Source organism: Arvicola amphibius, chromosome 11 (genome assembly GCF_903992535.2).
Source record: "Arvicola amphibius chromosome 11, mArvAmp1.2, whole genome shotgun sequence".
NCBI classification, from domain to species: Eukaryota; Metazoa; Chordata; class Mammalia; order Rodentia; family Cricetidae; genus Arvicola; species Arvicola amphibius.
In genome coordinates, this window is record NC_052057.2 from 84,793,813 (window position 1) to 84,801,395 (window position 7,583).

A 7,583-nucleotide genomic window follows, 5' to 3' on the forward strand; every position below is an offset into this window, starting at 1 on the left:
CAATCAATGTGTATAAGAGTTATTACTTCTGAAGAGACAGTAACCCAGACCCAAAAAGATGAACATGGGATGTACTCACTCATAATCGGTTTCTAGCCATAATTAAAGGACATCGAGCCTATAATTTGGGATCCTTGAGAAGATAATAAGAAGGTTAACCCCCTCAAAATGATATAGTAATCCTCCTGGATATTGGAAGTAGACACGATCGCCAGGCAAACATTGGGAACTTGAGGGTTGGGCGAGACGCGGCCAAGGGAAGATGGGGAGAGAAAAGCGTGAAGGGGAGAATGGGGGGGAGCTCGGAGGAATGGGATGCTTGGGATACAGGAAGGGTGGATATGGGAGCAGGGAAGCATATATCTTAATTTAGGGAGCCATCTGAGGGTTGTCAAGAGACTTGACCCTAGAGGGGTTCCCAGGTTTCCAGGGAGACGCCCCCAGTTAGTTCCTTGGGCAGCTGAGTAGAGGGAGCCTGAAAAGGCCAGTTCCTATAGCCATACTGATGAATTTCTTGCATATCACCATAGAACCTCCACCTGGCAATAGATGAAGAGAATGACTGAGCCTCACATTGGAGCACCGGACTGAGCTCCCAAGGTCCTGATGAGGAGCAGAAGGAGAGAGAACATGAGAAAGAAAGTCAGGACCGTGTGGGGTACGTTCACCCATGGAGACGGTGGGACAGAACTAACGGGAGATCACCAACTCCAGTTGGATTGGGACTGATGGAACATGAGACCAAACCAGACTCTCTGAATGTGGCCGACGGTGGAGGCTGACAGAGAAGCCAAGGACAAAGGCGCTGATCTTTGACTCTTCTGCATGGACAGGCTCTGTGGGAGCCGTCTCAGCTTGGTTGATCACCTTCCTGGACCTGGGGGGAGTTGGGAGGACCTTGGTCTTAACATAGAGTAGAGAACCCCGATGGCTCCTTGGCCTGAAAAAAGAGGAAGGGAGGGTATGGGGGGAGGGGAGGGGAGGGAAGGGGGAGGAAGAGGGGAGGAGATGGAAATTTTTTAAATAAAAAAAAAGAGACAGTAGCATTTGTTAAAATGTTTCCAGTATAATGTGAACAAAATGTTCATTTTCCTTTTAATAGGCATATTTAAGATATTTGAAAGTGATATAACAGTATTTCTATATTTTTTTGGTTTACATTCAAATTGGTTGGAAGCCCAAACAGCTAAGACCAAAGCTAGTCAGCATTTTAAACTCTGTATGACACTAAAACTTCTAATTTGAGCATGTTGGTGTTGCTGAAATTTAAGGGCTCCTGGTCATTAATAAGTAACCACCACACAGTTGAATGTCATTAATAATACCCTATTTAGCCAGGTTCCCACTATGTTATATGCCTGTCACCGAGTTTGAAAGTTAGGGCTAAGGCACAGTGAGGTGCTTGTTCTCAGGCAGAATAAGCAAGCTTAATTATGACGTTCAGAGAAAGGTATAGCCATTAAGCCACTGACTTATCAGACATTCTTCCTTACTGTCTGATGATAAATCACAGCAAAGCAGAGCAAAAGAGTCAATGCTCACACTGCTAATCCTTGGGAGGTTTGGAAGAGGCTATCTCTCCTAAGGTTTGTATCTATTTATATTGCTCTCAGAGTCCCTGAATGGCCCCTGCTTATCTCCAGCTTTAGATAATTTATGCCTTTTGGTGTGTCACCTCACTGCTAAATCTGTTATCATCATGAGGAGGTTTAGGAAATTTGATCCACTGAAATGTTAATCCCCATGCCAATTATTACACAAAACAAGTTTTCTTCGCTGATTTGCCTTTGTTTATTTGATACTACAAATGTGAATTTTATGATTACAGTTTCAAACAATTGTTTAGCTCTAAAATAAAATAAGCATTGGATTTGATGAGCTTTTCTTTAGACAAGAGTTGTCTCAAGCAATTTACACTGATTCAAATGACCAGATGGCTTCCACTCTGTTTGCCACTGACCAAATAATGTGCAAAAATTTTTATTTTCATAGAAGATGGTCTTGAGAATGAAATTTATATAATGTTCCCCTATAGTAAGTTTCTGTTCTAAGATGCACTCATTTTAATTTTGATTCTTCCATATGAAATAACTTCAACATGGAATTATTCCATCTAGAAATACAGTCCCTGCCCTGGAATTTCATTAAGATGATTTTTTTTTGTTGTTATTCTTTGCTGCAATCCAAGTTTTATGAAGTCTTATCTCTGAGTATTTTATTAGGTTATTTGACTAGTAGTTAAATGTACTACTTTTCAGTGACAGGAAACATTTGTAAATGTATGTTTTGTAAAATTCTCATGTGCTTATCAGCATAGTAGAATGAAAACTTGTAATGCATGGTTAACCTATACTATAAACAGGCAAGTTGTATTCAGGATAGCTGTATTTTACTATTGACTTTTTCTCAGTAATATAGTTACGTTTCAAGGTTTGGAAAGGATAAGGTTAGCCAATTGCCATGATTGATCCTCAACTACTTGCATCTTCTTACATTGAGTATTGAGGCCAGTTATTGAGGTAGTATTCTTCAGGGTGATAAAGGGGGCAATGAAATAATTCAGCCTTGAGATTTCATTACACTTAAAGTCACCTAATAGAACATTTGGTATTTTTAATCTGAGTTAAAGGGTTTCTCCCTAAGCTATTGCTGATGGCAGAAATGATGGAAAAGAAAAAATATATGACTTTATAACTTCTGCAATTCTTCTTCCTTTGGGTGTATTTCAGTGCAAAGCACTTATGTAGGTGAGCGCACAAATGGTTCTTCAATTCCTCTATAGAAGCATAAGATACATGTCGGTATTTTTAACTTGCAAATGAGATGGCAACAATATTAGTTCATAGCTAAAATTGTTTCATATAGGATCAGTTTCTGCACTTTGAATGTAAATTGAGAATACTTTAAAATATTTTTCTTTTAAGGAACGTTTTTTATAAAGGCAGAACTGGTAGAGATATAATATTGCAGGGACTAATGATAGCTGAATTTTAGGAGAGTTGAGGTTAATAGCTCACAGATTCACTTCATTGTTCTGCTTTAAGAAGAAACATTTTGAGACTGAAGTTTCCTTTTTATATTGTTTATTTATTTCTTTTTTATTTAACCCCATTTTTTGATATCAATGTATATGACCCTACTGACAATAGATTCTTCCTACAAAATCATTTCTTGTTTAACTGGTGCATACATCTATTATATATTATATTATATCTTGCCCTTAATGTAAACACACAGCAATGCTTATAAGACACTGAAAAGTGGCTTACTTTTCAATGATTATTTTAAGAAAACAAGCAAGAACATTCTTTATTTTAAACATAAAAAGTATGATTTAGCTGGGCGGTGGTGGAGCATGCCTTTAATCCCAGCACTCAGGAGGCAGAGGCAGGTGGATCTTTGTGAGTTCGAGGCCAGCCTGGTCTACAAGAGCTAGTTCCAGGACAGGGGTCAAAGCTACAGAGAAACCCTCAAAAAGAAAAAAAAAGAATTAAAAAGTATGATTTGAACAGAAAATTCAAATTATTTTCATTTTTGAAAGCATTTACATTGTTAGCTCATTGTTGAAACATTTGAATATTATGAGTAAAATCCTAGATTCAATCATCAGTAACATGCACACACACACAACACAAACACACACACACACACACACACACACACACACATACCTACGACATGGTTTGACTTTAATTTGCAAAGCTTTAAAACTAAGTAATGTTAAGTCATTAAGGTGAGATGTGCATGTGAACTATTGATCCCAATCTGACCAACTCCTTTCTAATATTGCCAAACATTTGTAGATTATATGTGTCACAGATCATAAATACTTGTTCTTTTCTAAGGTTCTGACAACCCATTCACTGAATGTCTAAAACTGTAAGAAAAATATCCTCTTTACATGCTTGCTGTTGATAACAATTATTATTACAAAATAAAAGGAATTATGTATAAATGGGTTTATACAAAATTGAACATCATTCTTATGTGTTACTCTATTGTGGAGGAAGGTTTTCTACTCCACATGCATTCAGTCACTACATGCTATTTCCTCCTCAAACTGTTTCCTCATTCTTCCTTTCTTGGCCCAGGGAACTGGTTTCCATGCTGCCTTTCCCAGTTACCACTACACACAGGTCACAAGGCAGGGATGCCTCTAAATGTTTTTTTTTTTTCTATGAAATAGCCCTTTTAATGTGATATCAAAGCATTAAATAAATAAAAGAAACTTTAGCCCCAAGAAGAGAAATATTAAACATGCAAGGCTTGAACTTTTATAGAAAGGTGGTTGCTATCCTTATGACCTGACCTAACAAAGGTCATCAAAATACACACAGTCATCTTCATTTATAATGAGATAGTGAAAGAGAGAGAGTCATAAAAAACAGCAAAAGAAAAGGAGAGATTTTGTAAAGAGAAGTCATGCATTCAAATAAATTCTATTTAATTACACCCAATGAATAAAAAAAGAGTTACTGTCCATTCAAACTACTTGTAGCTACTACCTTGAAAGTTTTCTCAAGTTAGGATCCATGAAAGGATTCACATAGGCACATTTGCTGTTTTATTACTTAAGATTTGGAATTTCCTATATTTTATCTTTAATCTCTCTCACACACACACACTTACATATGTACATGTATGCGCATTTCCCAAATACAGTCTGATCTCCATAACGAGGGGAATAGATTCATAAAAAGGGCAAGATATTCTGATGAATCTATTATGGTTATAATTTTTTTGCACTGAGAATAGTGGTTGGCCAGAGACACGGGAAATTAATATGCAAGTATGCAAAATAATCTGCTTTTTCACAAGAATTAAAATCAGATCGGATAAGTTGATGATATTATAGCTGAAGATCAGTGTAGGTCAGCTTAACAGTGTATATCTGCCCACAATGAGCTCTGCAGTTAGGATAAAGAATGATGTGCTTGAAAGAGGACCCTGATGGTTAAGGCAGTAAGGCAACATGGGATTTTTTCTCATTGTTCATGTGACTGCACAGCAAAGCTGCTTGGCATATCACTGTAGACATGTGAGGTTGCCTCTGTCTTAGCAGCCTGCATAGAACAAGCTAAGCACAAGTACTTGAGACAAAGAATCTATTTTGATATTATCCTTCTATCTGAAGTGGAGTTGATAAAGAAATTTTCCCATTCTATAGGCTGCCTCTTTGTCCAATTTATTGTGTTCTTTGCCTGACAGAAGCTTTTCAGTTTCATGAGGTCCCATTTATTGATGTTTGATGTTAGTGCCTACACTATCAGTGTTTTGTTCAGGGAGTTGTCCCCTGTACCAGTGCACTGAAGACGATTTCACACTTTCTTTTCTTCCAGGTTCAGTGTATCTGGTTCTATGTTGAGTTCTTTGATCCACTTGTATTTCAGTTTTATGCAGGGTGGTAAGTATGGATTTATTTGCATTCTTCTCCCTGCAGATATTCATTTGTTGAAGATGTCTTCCATTCTGTACTTCTGGCTTCTTTATCAAAAATTATGTCATGATAGGTGTGTGGATTTATGTTTGGACCTTCCATTAGATTCCATTGGTCAACCTATCTGTTTTTATACCAATACTATGCAGTTTTACAAAGAACTCTAGAAACTAGATATAAGTTCTACTTTATATCTAGTTTTAAATTTAAATAAATTTAAATTTAATATTTAAAATAAAAAATTCATTTTAAAATTGGGGTACAGGTCTAAACAGAGAATTCTCTATAGAGATATTCAAACAGATGAGAAACACTTAAGGAATTGTTCAACGTTCTTAGCCATCAGGGAAATGTAAATAAAAATGACTCTGAGATTCCATTTTATACCTGTCAGAATTGCTAAGATCAAAAACAGAATTGACAGTTCATGCTGTGGACCAAGGGGAATACTCTTCCATGCTGGTGGGAGTGTGAATTTGCACAGTCAGTATGGAAATCAATATGACTGTTTCTCAGAAAACTGATAATCTATCTACTTCAGGACCTAGCTATAAACCTCTTGGGCAGTTGCCTGAATGATATTCACTCCTTCAACAAGGACACTTGCTCAACTATGTTCATATCAGCTTTATTCATATTAGCCAGAAACTGGAAACAACCTAGATGTCCCTCAACTGAATAATGGATAAAGACGATGTGACACATTTGTTCAATGGAGTATCACTCAGCTATTAAAGAAAAGACATGGAAGTTGCTCTTTTGTCTCTGCACTCCTGTTCTGCTGCCAGAGTCCTAGGGATGGGCTCGGAAAACCACGACCCAGCTGCTGCCAGCTTTGCCGCCTTTTGCTAGGGAGCAGAGCCCAGCAGGGGTGCCGCCCCGGGGGCCCTGTGGGAAAGAGGCTACAAAAGGAGCTGATGACCCTCACGATGTCTGATGACAAAGGGATTTCCGCCTTTCCTGAATCAGACAACCCGTTCAAAGGGGTAGGGACCATCCATGGAGCAGCAGGCACAGTGTATGAGACTCTCACTAGAGTTCCCCAGTGTCTACCCTTACAACGCACCCACGGTGAAGTTTCTCACGCCCTGCTACCACCCCAGCGTAGACACCTAGGGCAACATCTGTCTGGACATCCTCAAGGATAAGTGGTCCCCACTATATGATGTCAGAACCATCTTGCTGTCTATCCAGAGCCTGCTAGGAGAACCCAACATTGATAGCCCATTGAATATGCATGCTGCTGAGCTCTGGGAAAACCGAGAAGCAAAGGACAATGGCTCTGGGCTCTGATTGTTCTTCATGGACGGGCTCTGTGGGAGCCTTCTCAGCTTGGTTGATCACCTTCCTGGACCTGGGGGGAGTTGGGAGGACCTTGGTCTTAGCATAGAGTGGGGAACCCTGATGGCTCCTTGGCCTTGAGAGGGAGGGAGGGGAGGTATGGGTGGAGGGGAGGGGAGGGAAGGGGGAGAAGGAGGGGAGAGAAAGGGGAGAAGGAGGGGAGGGAGGGGGGAGGAGGAGGGAAGGAGATGGAAATTTTTAAATATAAAAAAAATAAACCATGAGGAAAAAAAAATAAAAAAAAAAATAAAAAAAAAGAAGTACCTGCAAGAAACCTTTTCAAAGCAGGTCTCCAGTCAAGAGTCCTGACACAAGATGTCCAGCTTCTCCTTGTGTCGTCTTTTTTCTTAGATGGTCTGTCCTCTCCTTGATTTCTACGCTGTGCTGTTATTTTTGTTTTATTTGTCTTTTTAACTTAAGTCTGCTTAAGCCCTTGCAATGTATATTAAATAAATACATGTTGATTGTTTTTGTATAAGTTAAAAAAAAAGAAATGACATAAAATGTGCAGGAAAATAGGTGGGAAAAATTATCCTGAGTAAGATAACTCATGCCCAGAAAAGTAAATATGATATACACTCACATATAAGTAGATATTAGTCATTAAGTAAATGATACCCAAGTTACAATCCTTTGACCTAGAGAAGTTATGTAAAGAGAAGGACTCTTGGGGAGAGGGCACAAGGATCTTTCTGGGAAGGGGAAATAGAGTAGATTTTATAGTGGACTAGAGGCATGGGGGTTAGTAGTGGGAAGGATCCTTTGTGAAGTATGATTGAAGGAGAGAGGGAAAGGAGAGATGATG

The 7,583-nt window shown here is 38.7% G+C and overlaps 1 pseudogene; it reads left to right on the top strand.

The window, feature by feature from the left end:
* The first annotated feature begins 6,235 nt into the window (after positions 1-6,235).
* On the top strand, positions 6,236-7,087 carry LOC119826072 (annotated as a pseudogene).
* Positions 7,088-7,583: the final 496 nt, after the last annotated feature.